This window comes from Procambarus clarkii, chromosome 33, assembly GCF_040958095.1.
Source record: "Procambarus clarkii isolate CNS0578487 chromosome 33, FALCON_Pclarkii_2.0, whole genome shotgun sequence".
NCBI lineage: Eukaryota > Metazoa > Arthropoda > Malacostraca > Decapoda > Cambaridae > Procambarus > Procambarus clarkii.
This window is the reverse complement of record NC_091182.1, coordinates 44,480,518-44,497,678: the sequence shown is the minus strand read 5'-3', so window position 1 is coordinate 44,497,678 and position 17,161 is coordinate 44,480,518.

Here is a 17,161-nt window from a genome sequence, read left to right as displayed (position 1 = left end):
ATAAAAGTCATTAGCCTGACAGAGAGCATACAAGGAGAATATTGGATGGTAACCTCTCACCGTGGAACAGTGAAATGTAATCGGATGCACAATCTAGACGGCGTTGATATCATTACGTCACTCACCAGTGGACATCATCATTGACCTCACCTCCTAACTGAGGTATGAAACAGGAGCCTTTCTCAAACGCAACACTTCCACCAATAGATGGCGTTGTCTTCGTCTCACTTAATGCCTTGGAGTTGGAGTGAAGGTCCGTAGATGGCTTTGATATCGCCACTCCTTACTTGATATCGTATTACTGCCACATTTTGTAATGTAACACTTCCTGTCAGACTTTGTATTAGAAAACTTACTTCTACACCTTATATTGTAACACTTAGTGCAAGGCCTTATATTGTACACGGTGTGGTTCCAAGGGGTTGTCATAGCCAGAGGGTGGTAAGGGGGGGACGAGCTCCCCATGACCTTTAAAATGCTCCTCTACGGCATGCATCTCAAATTGCCTTTGACAACCAAGTCCAAGTCCTGGCCTGCACGGGTGGCTTAGTCTAAGTCCGGCGGAACTGCTTTTTACCGACAGGATAAGGGGCGAGGGCGTGCCTCTGGCGCCTTAAAACCAGCTGCTCCGGGTAGATGGGACTCGATTGCCTGGGAAGGCAGCCCATCTAGGGAAAGGAAAACCCTGATTTAAAACCTCCGCTGCCTTGCGGCCATACCCCATTTTTGGGATAGGCTTCAGGAGTCAACCTCGAGGAAAAATCCGGAGTTGGAGCCCCTAAGGCAGTTCGTTGTTGACGTCGACCTAGTTCTGGCAGCTCCTGCGACGTTGCTGGAACCATGTGTATTGGCATTTGCCTTTCTATTGGATAATTTCAGGAACGTGGAGAGGGGAACCTGCTGCATGGGTAGCAGCTTCTCCTCCATATCTACCTACCCAGGCTTTGCGCCCTGGAGAGGGCACTCTAGCTTCGCCTCACAGCGTCGAACCAACATGGGAAGCGACAGTCTACGGGTTTTAAGTCTTCTGCTCGATTGGCGAAGAGTGTGACGCCAGGGGTTGCTTCCGACAGTGGAAGGGGTCATCGCGCCCCACTGGGCAGCTACTACCCGCCTCAAGCTGGGCAACAACCCCAGCCAATAAGGTGTTGCCTCGACACGGTCCGTTAACCTCACTGGGTGCGTGATGTTTAGGGTGAAAACCGACAAGCGGCCCGACAACTTTGCACCAAACAATACCAAACCTAAGAAGAAAATATCAACTGCCCTAAAGCTGGGCACATGGAACGTCAGGACACTGACACCAGGTTTGTCTGATGACCTGCAAGAAATCAATGACGCCCAAAAAACAGCAATCATCGATAGGGAGCTGAGCAAACTGCAGATGGATATTGTTGCTTTCCAAGAGACCAGGCTCCCTGGATCAGGATCTGTGAGAGAGAGGACCTTCTCTTTCTTCTGGCAAGGAAAACCACCTGATGAGACCAAAGAACATGGTGTGGGATTTTCCGTCAGGAATGCACTGTTGGGACATATTATGCCACCAAAGGGGGAAACCAAACGAATTCTGTCTCTGCAACTGCACTCCCAAACAGGACCAGTCAATGTAATTAGTGCATATGCACCAACCCTGACTTCTCCAGCAGAGGCAAAGGAAAAATTCTACGATGACCTCAACAGAGCCATAGCGAGAATCCCTGTAAAGGAGCCACTGTTCATCCTCGGCGACTTCAACGCCAGAGTGGGTGCCGAGCACAACATTTGGCCCACTTGTCTGGGTCAATTCGGCATAGGGAGGATGAATGAGACCGGGCAACGTCTGCTAGAACTCTGCTGCCTTCATGGTCTTTGTGTCACCAACACGTTCTTCGGCACAAAGCCTCAACACCGAGTATCTTAGAGACACCCCAGTTCCAAGCACTGGCACCAGCTTGACCTGATTCTTACCAGGCGTGCAAGTCTACCCAGCGTCAAGATTACGCGTAGCAACCAGAGTGCTGTCTGTGACACCGACCACTCCCTGGTATGTAGCAGGGTCAAGATGCAACCAAAGAAGATTCATCACTCGAAAAAGGCGGGCAGACCTCGCATCGACACCACCAAGACCTGCAACCAGGACAAGGTGGAAGATTTTGCACGCATGCTCGGGGAAGCTCTCCCTGGCCCAGCCGGGGTCACTGCCTGTAAAAGATGGGAGCACTTCAGAGACGCTGTGTTCAACGCTGCCATTTTCACCTTTGGCAAGAAGACCAGCAGGTCGGCAGACTGGTTCGAGGCTCACTCGGAAGAGATGACACCTGTCATCGAAGAGAAGAGAAACGCCTTGGCAGCCTACAAAGCCTGCCCAAGTCAGCGCAACTTACAGATCCTTCGGGCCGTCCGCTGCAAAGTGCAGCAGAGCGCCAGGCGATGTGCCAACAACTATTGGCTCCAGCTCTGCTCCCAGATACAGACTGCAGCGGATACAGGCAATGTAAAGGGAATGTATAACGGCATCAAGCAGGCCCTCGGCCCAATCCAGAGGAAGACCGCTCCTCTGAAATCTGCCACTGTCGAGGTGATTCCGGACCAGACACTGCAGCTGAAGCGCTGGGTCGAGCACTACTCTGAGCTATACGCCCGGGACAATGTAGTCACCGAAGACGCCCTGAGCGCCATTGAGTGTCTGCCTGTGTTAATGGAGCTCGACAGCGAACCGACCCTTGAAGAACTCAGCGATGCCCAAGACTCCATTGCTTCTGGTAAAGCTCCTGGCAAAGATGGCCTTCCTGCTGAGACCTTAAGTGCTGCAGAGGTAGCCTGCTCATGGAGCTACATGAAATTCTCTGCCTCTGCTGGGAAGAAGGAGAGGTGCCACAGGACATGAGGGATGCCAACATCGTCACGCTGTATAAGAATAAATGTGACAGGAGCGACTGCAACAACTACCGTGGAATCTCCCTCCTCAGTATTGTCGGAAAACTGTTTGCTCGAGTCGCATTGAAGAGGCTCCAAGTACTTGCAGAGTCTATCCAGAATCACAATGCGGATTCAGAGCTGACAGGTCCACCATCGACATGGTCTTTTCCCGCAGACAACTGCAGGAGAATGCAGGGAACAGAAGCAGCCACTCTTCGTAGCCTTCATAGATCTGACGAAGGCCTTCGACCTCGTCAGCAGATTGGCCTGTTCAAGATCCTCCCCAAGATTGGATGCCCACCCAGGCTCCTCAGCATCATCAGATCTTTCCATGAGAACATAATGGGCACCGTGGTCTTTGATGGCCTAACATCAGACGCCTTTGACATCCGAAGTGGAGTAAAGCAAGGCTGCATACTGGCTCCAATCCTATTCGGGATTTTCTTCGCAGTTATGCTGCGGCACGCCTTCGGATCTGTCACGGAAGGCATTTACCTACGGACCAGGTCGGATGGAAAGCTCTTCAACCTCGCCAGGCTGAGAGCCAAGATGAAGGTTCGGCTTAGGTGTCTGCGCGACTTCCTTTTTGCCGACGACGCAGCAGTCACTGCCCACTCAGCCGATGACCTCCAACGGCTCATAACCCACTTCAGCGAGGCCTCTCAGGCTTTCGGACTCACCATCAGTCTGAAGAAAACACAAGTCATGGGACAAGGAGTGGACTCCCCACCTGACATCGGCATCTCCGATTCCAAACTGGAAGTCGTTCACGACTTCGTGTACCTGGACTCCACAATCTCTGACTCCCTCTCTCTTGATATGGAGCTAAACAAACGCATCGGTACGGCATCTACTACCATGTCCAGACTGACAAAGAGAGTTTGGGCCAACAGTAGGCTAACTGAGTATACTAAGATTCAGGTTTACAGAGCCTGTGTCTTGAGCACTCTCCTTTATGGCAGTGAGTCTTGGACACTCCGCGCCCGTCGGGAAAGACAGCTGAATGTCTACCACATGCGCTGCCTTCGACACATCTTGACATCACCTGGCAGGACAAGGTGACAAACAACACCGTCTTAGGGAGATCAAGAATCACCAGCATGTACACAATGCTGAAACAGTGACGAATGCGTTGGCTCGGGCACGTTGTGCGAATCGGCGATGGTAGGATCCCCAAGGATCTCCTGTACGGAGAGCTGAGGCAGGGAAAGCGTCCAGCAGGCAAGCCCCAGCTACGGTACAAAGACGTATGCAAGAGGGACCTGAAAGCCATGGACGTCGATCTTGCTATATGAGAGACACTGGCTGTAGAACCTTCAGCCTGGAGGCAGTCTGTTCAAAGAGGTCTCTCCAAGTTCGAGGAGTCACTTGCCAAGGAATCGGAGGCAAAGAGACAGAGAAGGAAAGTCGGTAGCCAGGAAGACAGACCAGAATCGGACTTCGTTTGTGCTCGGTGTGGGATGGACTGCCACTCTCGGATTGGCCTCATCAGTCACACCAGACGCTGCACCAGGATTGACAACTAGGGCGCAACTCCATAGTGTACCGAGACTGAAGGATACCTACTACTACTATATTGTAACACTTACTGAGGCACCTTATATTCAAACACTTATTGCCATACCTTGTACTGTAACACTTATTGCCACACCTTGTGTTGTTACTCTGCCACACCTTGAATTTTAACACTTCCTGCCACACCTTATATTGTTCAACCTCCTGCCACACCTTGTGTTGTAACACTTCTTGCCATACCATGTATTGTTAAACTTATTGTCACACCTTGTAAAGTTACACAGCCACACCTTCTATTATTTCACTTACTGCCACACCTTGTATTGTAACACTGCAATGCTTTGTATTGAAACACCTACTGCCACAAACATGAGATTTAAACTTACTTCCATATCTTGTGTTGGAACACTTACTGCTACACTTTATATTATAACACTTAGTGCAACGCCTTATATTTTAAAACTGCCTCATCTTATATTGTAACACTTGCTGCCACAGCTTATTTTGTAGCATTTACTGCCACACTTTGAAATGTAACACTGCCACACCTTGTATTCTAGTACTTTCTACCATATCTTGAATTTAAACATATTACCTCACCTTGCATTATAACGCTTACTGCCACATCTTGTATTGTAACACTATACAATGTCACAATACTTTCTGTCACTGCTTGTAATGTAACACCTTGTGTATAATGCCACGTCTTGTGATGCAACAGTTACTGTCAATTTTTATTGTAACATTTACTGCAAATCCTTTGTTGTATCAGTGACTGCCAGACCTTGTTTTGTAAAACTAACTGCCAACATTTACTGTAATACCTACTGTCACACCTTGTATTGTAACACTTACTTCACCAGATTAAATTGTTACACTTTCAGCCACACACCTTGTTTCGTAACATCTTGTATTGTAACACTTACTGTCAAACCTTATATTGAAACACTATCACACCTTGTACTGTAACAATTTCTGCCAATCCTTGTATTGTAACACTGCTCTACCCTTATCATAACTCTTTCTGTCATATCTTATATTGTAACACAGTCAGTCCTTGTATTGTAATATTGCAATACCTTGTATTGTAAAACTTACTGCCGCACCTTGTATTGCCATACTTAATGTAACACTTAGTATCGTGAAACTTACTGCAACACCTTGTATTGTAACACTGCCACACCTTCCTTTTATTCAAACACTTACTGCCACACCTTGTTTTGAAACATGCCACACCTTCTATTCCACATTTACTGCATCACGTTCTATTGTAACACCTAGTGCTTCACCTAGTCCTAGTGCTGTGGAATGTTAGGACCATGACACCGGGTCTCTCGGAAGATCTGCTGGAAGTGAACGACGCCCGCAAGACAGTTGTGATCAACAATGAACTCCTCGGGATCCAGATGGACATAGTCGCCCTGTACCAGACACGTCTGCCCACAACCGGCAACATTCGGGAGAAGGATTTTACCTTCTTCTGGCAGGGCAAACCAGAAGAAGAGGTAAGGGAGTATTGCGTTGGCTTCCTTGTCAGAAATAGATTGCTAGGGTCCATAGTACCGCCCACGGAGGGGTCTGCAAGTATCATCAAACTTCAGCTTTATACAGCAGCAGGAATGGTCAGCGTCATCAATGCCTGCATACTGTGATGGTAATCTCTTTCAAGAGAGATTGAGCCTGCTCTTCCCTACGTAGAGTTACTTATATATATATACAACACTAAGATGCTACCTTCAAGATATGTCTACCAGTAGCACAAAACGTTTTGACCAGGTGGCAAACGTACCCAAAACTCCCCCCACTCCTCACTCCCTCCATGACGGCTCACCACCGTCGTCAACCAGCAAGCTACCATTCCAGTGTGCCTGCTTCTGATTGGTGACCCGCCATCTGCACACCTGCACCTCTGCACATCAGCGCCCTCTACCAAGTCGACGTCTGGTCTTGAACCAGCCATTGAAGTTAGAATATCCTTGTGCTGCCAAGCTGTGAACTGATATACGCTCTGTTTATTGGTGGAGGTTCTCAGCTAGCGCTATATTCTCAGCACCTGTTAATCATTTTTCTGTCTTTATTTTATTTGTAGAGTAACGTCACCCTTGTTCTTAATTTTTATGTTATATTTTTTGACTTGTTTGTTTGCACTGTACATAGCCAAGGAATTGTCTTATTCATAATTTTTAAAGTTAATTAAAGTTTCATTGTTCATACTATGTGTTTTGCGTGTCTTCCCTTACTTTACCACAGACAACAGCCAAGCAGTTGATCTTTTTTTTCTAAAATGTGATAGGCATTGACACCAGCCATTAGGAGGACTGCCGAACACCTACACTTTCCCGTCACACTGACCTCCTCTACCGAAGCGAAGGACGAATTCTATGATGATCTCTGCCTAATTCTTAGAGACCTACCTCAACAAGAGCCAGTCTTCCTCCTGTGAGACTTTAATGTAAAGGTTGGTTCTGATCACAGCTCTTGGCCTTGCTGCCTGGGCTAGTTTGGATTTGGGAAAATGAATGAGAATGGGCAGCGCCTTCTGGAGTTCTGCTGTCATTATGATCTCTGTGTCAACAATTCCTTCTTCGACACGAAGCCCCATTACAAGGTTCCCTGGAGACACCCCAGGTCTAAGCATTTGCTAAGAGTAATTAAAAGGGCGGGGCCGGTTAATCTTGTTATAAAAGGAGTGTTCGAGGACCAGGTGGAAAGGACAATTCACGTAAATAAATTGAAACATTATCATGCTAGAGAGGAATTAGAACTGCCTTCAGCGGGTCTAGTTCCTGACTCAGCAGTGCTGACTCATGGCTTCACCGACGAGTCAGAAGATGAGGATGACCCTCTGTCATCGCTCATCAGTAGTCAGGTGCAGTCTCGCCACCCTATGGTGACGAGATCTCGCGCTATACAGTAAAGTAACTTCCCTAGTTAGTATAATTTAGTGTTCATTAGATTTTCCTGTAAAGGCAATGAGATGTACTATGTCTATACTTGACTCAGGTAGCAACTTTTACCGTGCTCTGGGGTTCCACCTCCACCAAACCCAGAGTATATCTATGCTTCCGCTGTGTTGTGTCTGTCTGTTCCCAGGTCTGATTGGTACACCGACCCAGTTGTTCCAGCCACACGTGAACCCTTGTCTGTAAAGACCGAGGGGGGAGGCACGTTACACAAAGCCCTCCCCCCACCAGACCCAGTAACCCATACATCAGTTACTTTGGGGATGAGTGACTGTCCAAGAGTCACCCGGCCGACGCCTCACGTCACTAACGAGGTTGTCAGGGCCAGCGAGCTGTCCACATTATAGCAGTCACCGGAGGTGCCATACAACGCCGGGGTAGCTGTCTCGAGATCACCAATACCCACCTGCTGCGTCATCAAGACTGCAGCCATTCCAGCAGTGTTGGAGGAGAGGTCAAGAAATGGAAAGCACGTAGCAGTACTCAAGAATTTCGCCGGAAGATTAATGATTACGTCATCTGAAGTAACAAGAAAGCGGAAGTAAGGCGGTCACAGGTGGAAGGCACGGTTTCCCTACAGAGTACCGGGACTCGCCAATAGAAGGTCGCAAAATTGTCTCCTTTGGCCTAAAGTCGGCGGTACGAGGGTATACACAGTTGGTGTTTACGGCCTAGTAACCTGGTGACATCAAGAAACGCCGGAGATGACGTGAGCAATGATGGAAGACGAGATTCACCTGTTCTGCAAACAAGCAACCCGCCTCTACGACCTTCTGACACCACTCCTGCTAAGAGACACCGTTGGTACATCCAGTTCTGCTCTGCTGTGGTCATCTGCGACGACAAGTTTAACATCAAGACTGCCGTGTGAACTGTGATTGATACGAAGGCGTGTGGACTGTCGAGAGCAAGATTAATGGCCGAAGTAACAGTATTCTACAGCTGTCACTTGGTACTCCGCTCTACTACACTCTGTCGTCATTCAGGAGTACTGGATGGGAGTACAAGAGGACCAGGTATTGATGTCTACACATGAGAAGAAGCAAGATCGACACCGTCAGCGACTACATTCAGCATCCAGCAGCATCGATTTTTTTTTCGATTACTCAATATGAACAATTGATACAAACAACAAAGTGGCTCTGAACATCTGTGTAAAGAACATCTGGACACTTTTGTTTAAATGTTGAAAAACAGATTTAGAATCAATACTTTTTAAATGTTGAAAAACAGATTTAAAATAATTCTGGTATAATATATGAAAATTTTACTCTATAAATTGGTCAGTAATCAAAATCGAAGCCCCTGTGTAATTGTCTCAGCCCAGAACAAACGGTTATGGAAAATTATGTTGTGCTATTTTTTTCAGAATGTTTGAACACAGGAGAGGCGGACCAATATAAACATTGACACTTCTAGTGAGTGAGAACACTTGGCTGTACAGTCAGCTGAAACCTGTGATATAGTATAGGAATTTTTATTTTTAGATACATGTAATAAACGTTAGGTGTGTTCCTTGATGGGGAGTGGTTAGTACACGGATGTGTACCTGATAGTTCCGTAGTACGCTCCCGGATGACTGAAAGTTCAGTCTGAACTTATAACTTTAATGGTTATGTTTGAGCACGGTGTGGCCGGCTCTAGAGGACACATGGACTTGGCTAGTGAAGAGCCAAGAGAGTTTAATAGCTAGTTTTTGATGGTAGAGTAGGGACATGTTATTTAGCTATGTCAGTAAGGGTAGGATGTATGTTTCCTGATATTGAAGGATTGCTGTCAGTTGACAGCTGAGAAATTTATGAAATATGGACATGTTCATTATGATGTTGGACTATTATTTGTCAAATTTTATTAGTTAGGTTAGCTTTTGTTTGTGGCATGAGTTGAATTGTGGGTTTGGATACTAAACCTCGTGAATTTTAACAAATTAACAAGGTTTACTAAGTGCTTGTGCGGGGGGGTTGTAACAAACTAGGCTGTTGTAAGAATTATCCAGAGTGGTTTATCGACAAAAGAGAATGGGAAGCTGAGCCGCATGGTGACCTGACCCCCAGGGGAATTCGCGGTGGAAATAACCGACGCTTTGTTCATATCTGCGTATAATGAATCATCCTATAGTATTCAGGAATTTAGAGAAAATTAGCCTTTATTCATTTTGCATTAAAATTGTATTGTATAATAGTACTGGGTACAATATCAAGAGTATTCTAATTATTGAGTTTAAGTCACCATCAGTGACGTCACGAATCAGATCTAACTTTTGAGGCGGAGTGACCGGCGGTCATAGGTCAGCAGGGTTGACATGTCTAATATTTCTCAAAGTTTTTAATAACCATTTTTGTGATCGGGAACAGCTCTGCCGTTAGAGGCTTGTGTAATTTATTTCAGTAAAATAATTCAACTAGTCTGGATCAATTAAGTACAACCGAGTTTAATTGTTATAACTTAAACCTTGCTAGTAACTGGGTAGAACTTTGACTAGGCGCAAGGATACAATGTTCTGTCTGGGGGAGACGAGACAAGGGAAAAATCAGTGTGAATACGGGAGCAGCTGGGAGAGGTCAAACATCTTACCTCTCCCCAAGACATCTAGCTGGTCGCCCAAGGTATAGTTGCTATGGTTATGTATAGAAATAGTCTTCTCATTTGCCATTCAGGTCAAGTAGGGAGTGTTAAAGTGATAGGGAGTGAACCTATTTAGATTTTGTCTTAGTTTTCTTTTAATAAATTAAATTTGTTATTAATTTGCATTTTATTGTTTCCATGTGTTTTATGTGTATACTTGTCCTGGTCACGTGGTCCACACGAGGCGGAGTTGCATTGGGCGCCGATTCTAACATCGAATCGGAATTATCATTACCGTGTAATTTATTCCACACTCAAGGTCATCGTTTATAGTGGGGATCAAGCCCCTAGGTTGATTAATTAGCGTGATCGATCCAGACCTCGATCATTGCTCTTGTATTACTGGTCTGGTGGTGGCAGCAGAGGTGACTCTAGGGTTTTGTTCAGAGCTTAGGTCACGTCATACTGGGTGTAGAATCCTAAGTCGGTCAATCGTCTTAGGACCACGTGGCGTGGAGTTGGCTTTGTTAAAAGTTTTGGAGTCCCTTGGTTTAGAAATAAAAGTAAGAATACGGGTAGAGGGAGTAGAAAGAAGGAAGTAAAGAGGCGAGGACCCAAACCCGTGTTACAATACTATGTGTTTTGCGTGTCTTCCCTTACTTTACCACAGACAACAGCCAAGCAGTTGATCTTTTTTTTCTAAAATGTGATAGGCATTGACACCAGCCATTAGGAGGACTGCCGAACACCTACACTTTCCCGTCACACTGACCTCCTCTACCGAAGCGAAGGACGAATTCTATGATGATCTCTGCCTAATTCTTAGAGACCTACCTCAACAAGAGCCAGTCTTCCTCCTGTGAGACTTTAATGTAAAGGTTGGTTCTGATCACAGCTCTTGGCCTTGCTGCCTGGGCTAGTTTGGATTTGGGAAAATGAATGAGAATGGGCAGCGCCTTCTGGAGTTCTGCTGTCATTATGATCTCTGTGTCAACAATTCCTTCTTCGACACGAAGCCCCATTACAAGGTTCCCTGGAGACACCCCAGGTCTAAGCATTTGCACCAACTCGACCTGATGCTTACGGGGCGTAGCAATCAGAGAAGCGTCAAACTGACCCGCAGCTTTCAGATCGCAGATTGTAATACCGACCATTCCCTCGTAATTTGCTAAGTAAAGTTCCAACCCCGGAAAATTCACCGAGCAAAGAAGGAGGAAAGACCACACATTAACGTAAACAGTACCCGTGACCTTCATAAGGTGGGTGAGTTCACTGCTGCGCTGGTAAATGCCCTTCTTGGACCACCCTGAGATAGCGCAAGTGAGAGGTAGTCAAACCTCGGGGGGCTCTATTTTCAAAACTGCCATGTCCACCTTCGGTAAGAGGCAGAACAAGTCAGCAGACTGGTTCGAGGCCAGTGGAGAGGAACTGTTACCCATCGAAGACGAAAAGCGACGAGCTCTCTCAGTCTACAAGAACCTGCCCTCAGAAAGAAACCTACAGGTCCTCCGAACTGCCTGCAGAAGAATTCAACAAACTGCAAGGCGCTGTGCTAACGATTACTGGCTCCGACTTTGTTCCAGCATGCAGACCGCGGACACTGTCTGCAACATTGTTACGGACCCGGATCCAGCGTCCGAGCACGGAGCAGTGACGACCACGCCATCTGTGGGTCAGCTCCCGAAACCCCCTCCAAACGGACGACGACACCTGGTGAGGACGACGTGTACTGGCCACAATGGCCAGTTTCCAATCCTGTTCAGCTCACAACACAGCCGTCGCTGACCTCTGGTGAGGTGGTGCTCAGACTACAACGCCATCTATGGAGTGGATATGTCGGGCGTTTGTGTCTGAGCCTGTAAGTGAGGTGTTTTAGTGTCCCTGTTATTGATGACGTGTCTGCTTACAGAGTCGACCTGGGACTGCTGTGATGGAAGTTGAGTCAGTCTACCCAAGGCAGCCGTCCCCATACCAAGTGCTTTGCTGCAGCAGCTGTGAGTCGCCTCCCGGAAGAACACTGTGGTGTTACCCTGCCAGTGAAGTGGCAGTTGAAGGATTGTCGTACCCGGGACCGACTGCTGGAGACGATTAACCACTGGGGTATTGTAGACAAGAGAGTGATCTGTGGTATCACACGAGGCTCCTGACTAGGGCGCTACCCTAGTATCGCTCGTGGAGTGGCCTGACCAGCGTTGCTGATCCGGAACCTGCCATCAGTTCTGCTGGACTTGTGGTTGACGGCCTCCACGGCGGTGCCCCCAGTGGAACTGTGTTTTGGCTGGCCTGTGGCCGGGGTAGACTTAGCTTCTCAAAGGATTCGTTGTGAGGCCACGAGAGCACCGAGAGCTTGGATCCAGAGTCTTCAGGAGAAGACGATTGTGTAAATAATTCCCCTGTACAGTGTTAATACCCCTCCCCCGTGTAATCTTTTTATATATTATTTATTGGTGATGGAAGTAATTATAGTATTAAGTTCTTGACTTTATTTCCCTTCCCCTTTAAGTTACTTGCGTCACGGATCTCATCCCTTGAAAGCCACTACTGGCTTGGGGCCAGATACCCTTCCTCTAGCGACATCAGAGTACGAACCCAGTTGCGACCCGAGAGGGCCGTAACATAATTGGCATCCCCAGCGGGATCCGACCCCTTGTCTAGTATGTTTGACAGGGGTGGTGAAGTGGTGTAATCCCTGTAAATAATTCCCCCTGTGTGTGACGATTGTGACGTTATACGTCCTGTGCGGTGCTCAAGAGTGACTAAGTGCGATATTGTGCAGTGTGGTGCTCGCTGTGATTAAGCGATTAAGTGCAATATTGTGTGATGCAGTGCTCGGTGTGATTCAGTGCAATATTGTAGAGCGAAGTGTTCACTGGGATTCAGTGCAATATTGGGTAGTGCGGTGCCCGAAGCAATTAGGTGCAATTTTGGCAAGTGAAGTGCCAGGTGCGATAAAGTGCAATATTGACGTAGAACAGTGCTCGGTGCGTGAAGTGCTAACGTGAAAGCGGTGTGTTAAGTGCTAGTTGAGTGTTCCATCTGTGACAATGGCAGAAAAAGCTACCATCGATGATCTGGACGATGTTCAGGCTTTTCTGAACAGAGAGGACTGTCTTGCCAGATTAAAATATCTGAACAAACAGGAACTAGTACTAGTGAGCGCCTACCTGGAGATCAAGATCCGTGCCAGTGATTCCCGTGTGGAGATCTTGTCCAAGGTTCACCGGCACTTGAAGGCAGAAGAGAAACAGGAAGGCGAGACTCCTAGTACAAAGGAAAGTGAAGAAATAGCTTCCACGGAAAAGGAAGATAAAGGTAGTGACATTGACAGTGATGCAGGTGAGCTGAATATAAGCTTGTTAACTGTCAAAATGCGTGCCTTGGAATTAATCGAGAAATTGAATGGAAGAAGTTAGAAATAGAACGAGAATTAAAAGATAAAGAAATGGAGATGAAAGAAAAAGAATTGGCGGTGAGGCGTTTAGAATTAGAAATAGAAGAGAAACGAGAGAGAGAAGAGAGAGAAAGAGAAGAAAGAAGAGAAGAGCGAGAAAGAGAAGAGAAACGAGAAAGAGAAGAGCGAGAAAAAGAGAAACGAGAAAGGGAAGAGCGAGAAAGAGAAGAGAAACGAGAAAGGGAAGAGCGAGAAAGAGAAGAGAAACGAGAAAGGGAAGAGCGAGAAAGAGAAGAGAGATGAGAGAGAGAACAGCGAGAGAGAGAAGAAAACGAAAGACAGAGACAACATGAACTAGAAGTATTGCGACTAGGCGGTGGTCGGAGGCCAACAACGGACACCAGCGGTTTCGATCCGGTAAGGAACATCAAAATGGTCCCCAAATTCAATGAGAGGGAAGTGTCAAAGTTCTTTGCAGCCTTCGAGAAAGTCGCTGCCTCTTTGGAGTGGCCAAGGGAGAATTGGGCCATCATGATACAGTCAGTCTTGACTGGGAAGGCCCAAATCGCCTACTCCACGTTATCCCTTGACGACTCCGGCGATTACGACAAGGTGAAGAAGGTTGTGCTCATGGCGTACCAATTGGTACCTGAGGCGTACAGGCAGAAGTTCAGAAACTTGAAAAAGACCTCAGAGCACACTTTCACCGAATTCGCCACCATCAAGGAGCGACTTTTCCAGGAGTGGTGTGCCTCTCGGAAGGTGGAGACCAAAGAAGACCTCGAGCAGCTCATACTGCTAGAGGACTTCAAGGATTGTTTGTCTGGAGATCTGAAGACGTACTTAGAGGAGCAGCAGGTGGAGACCTTGAGTGCGGCAGCCACCATGGCTGAGGAATACATCCTGACTCATAGGCCATCTGCTAAGTACGTCCCGAGGAATTACCAACGCCGGTTTGACAGACCTCATGACGAAGAGGAAAGACCTGTCCCACAAAGCGCTAAGAAGACGCCCTCAAGTAGCCCTCGAAGGACTAGTCCTAGCAGTCCGAAACACCGGAGTCCGAGGAGGAATATGGTGTGCTGGACTTGTGGGCAGAAAGGGCATGTAGCTGCTATGTGCCGAGGCAGAAGAGGTGGCAGCGCACGTAGGGAGGTGATGATGATGAGCTGTGTGACATCACCAGCAGGAAGCCAGTCTACGACTACGCAGGAAGGACCAAGTTTGTTCGCCCCTCACACTTCAAGCGGGTATGTAACGAGTGATCATACTGGTAGATCAGTTGTAGTGCTCAGAGATAGTGGAGCAGCCCAGTCCCTGATCGTGAGAAGCTCGTTACCCGAAGGAGTGAGTGTGGTTGGGAGACCAAAGGTTGTCCTGGTTGGGTTTCCAAGGACGCGGTACATCGCCCCCTTAGTGCCGGTACATCTCGACTCGCCTTACTTCAGCGGCACATGTGCGTTGGCAGTAGTCGATACCCTCCCTGTGGCTGGGATTGACGTGGTACTAGCCAACGACTTGGTGACAGATTGGAGCATCGATCTTCCCAAAGTCGCGGACGAGTCAGCCAGCACAGCAAGGTCTGAGGTAACTACAGGCAGTGGTAAATTCCAGGTACAGTCAGACCCGGATTCAGATATAATGTTTAATCCTTCCTCTCGCCTACAGATTGACGACAGAGTCAACAATATTCTAGCAGAGTCTCCTGATTCTCTCGACAAGGAACATGTGGTTACAATGGCAGAGGCAACTGAGCATGAAGAGAGGTCTCGCGTGCAAGCACCCACGAATACCAAAGAGTCTGGAGCGAAGGCGGATGTGTACTTGCGGTATGGCAAGGTACAGCGTTCATTGAACCGACCAGAGATTCCCCAGACGTCAGAGGTATGTGAGGTGTGTTTGAAAGGTCTAGTGCCCTCTTTGGTCCAAACCAGGCTAGTGGATGTAGCCGGCTATGGACATTACAAGCTCAGGAAGCTTATCCCTTAGTTGACCAAATGTTTCTTAGCGGTGTTTTGTCTTATTCTTATGTGTGTTCTCAGTAAGGATCTGTGGACGACCCGAAGGATGATGGCTCCCTTGAACATCGTGAAGAGATCCCAGGGATTAGAGACGTGCACTGTGAGTGTTGCAGTCGAAGAAGGGACCTGGAAGGTGATGGTAGATACAGGAGGTACGCGATACGATAATATGAGTGACTGTTTCCGACAGGTTGACACCCCCTGCGTGATAGCTGAGCCTCAATGCAGCGTTATGCGGAACGTTGGTCGACCTGACGGTGGCAGAGCGAATGCCATCTTTGATGTACGAACAGCCCCGTTGGAACTTGGTGTGAGCCTGGTAGAGGAGTCTGCTGTGAGTACTGATTTAACTGTCGCTGTGACTCTAAATGATCCGACCCCTGTATTCCAGGTTCCCGTCTCCCTGAAGGACTACCAGACCGGCACCAGAAATGCCGTCTGTGATCAGCCATCATCGGTGCCACGACATAGGGAAGTGCCGAGTCGCCCCTCATCGTGTCTACACCGATCCTTACTCGAGAGGTGTGAGATTATGCTCCGGATTAACATCTCGGTGGAGGTGTGGAGAAGTACATCAGGCAGGTCATTGCCTTACATCTGCAAGTTTCCTTTGTGCGAGAGTTCCCCAGTGGTACGGTTCTGTGGACAAGACAGCCTCGCTATTCCAGTTCTTAAAGCATGTGAGTTCATTTGGAATTGTGTCCCCGTACTAATTTGGTTTGTGTTTCCCTTTATAGAACCCCAAACCAAATTCTTTTTGGTGGGGAGGTGTTACGGACCCGGATCCAGCGTCCGAGCACGGAGCAGTGACGACCACGCCATCTGTGGGTCAGCTCCTGAAACCCCCTCCAAACGGACGACGACACCTGGGGAGGACGACGTGTACTGGCCACAATGGCCAGTTTCCAGTCCTGTTCAGCTCACAACACAGCCGTCGCTGACCTCTGGTGAGGTGGTGCTCAGACTACAACGCCATCTATGGAGTGGATATGTCGGGCGTTTGTGTCTGAGCCTGTAAGTGAGGTGTTTTAGTGTCCCTGTTATTGATGACGTGTCTGCTTACAGAGTCGACCTGGGACTGCTGTGATGGAAGTTGAGTCAGTCTACCCAAGGCAGCCGTCCCCATACCAAGTGCTTTGCTGCAGCAGCTGTGAGTCGCCTCCCGGAAGAACACTGTGGTGTTACCCTGCCAGTGAAGTGGCAGTTGAAGGATTGTCGTACCCGGGACCGACTGCTGGAGACGATTAACCACTGGGGTATTGTAGACAAGAGAGTGATCTGAGGTATCACACGAGGCTCCTGACTAGGGCGCTACCCTAGTATCGCTCGTGGAGTGGCCTGACCAGCGTTGCTGATCCGGAACCTGCCATCAGTTCTGCTGGACTTGTGGTTGACGGCCTCCACGGCGGTGCCCCCAGTGGAACTGTGTTTTGGCTGGCCTGTGGCCGGGGTAGACTCAGCTTCTCAAAGGATTCGTTGTGAGGCCACGAGAGCACCGAGAGCTTGGAGAGTCGGAAGACTCCAGAGTCTTCAGGAGAAGACGATTGTGTAAATAATTCCCCTGTACAGTGTTAATACCCCTCCCCCGTGTAATCTTTTTATATATTATTTATTGGTGATGGAAGTAATTATAGTATTAAATTCTTGACTTTATTTCCCTTCCCCTTTAAGTTACTTGCGTCACGGATCTCATCCCTTGAAAGCCACTACTGGCTTGGGGCCGGATACCCTTCCTCTAGCGACATCAGAGTACTGAACCCAGTTGCGACCCGAGAGGGCCGTAACAAACATAAGAGGCATGTACGAAG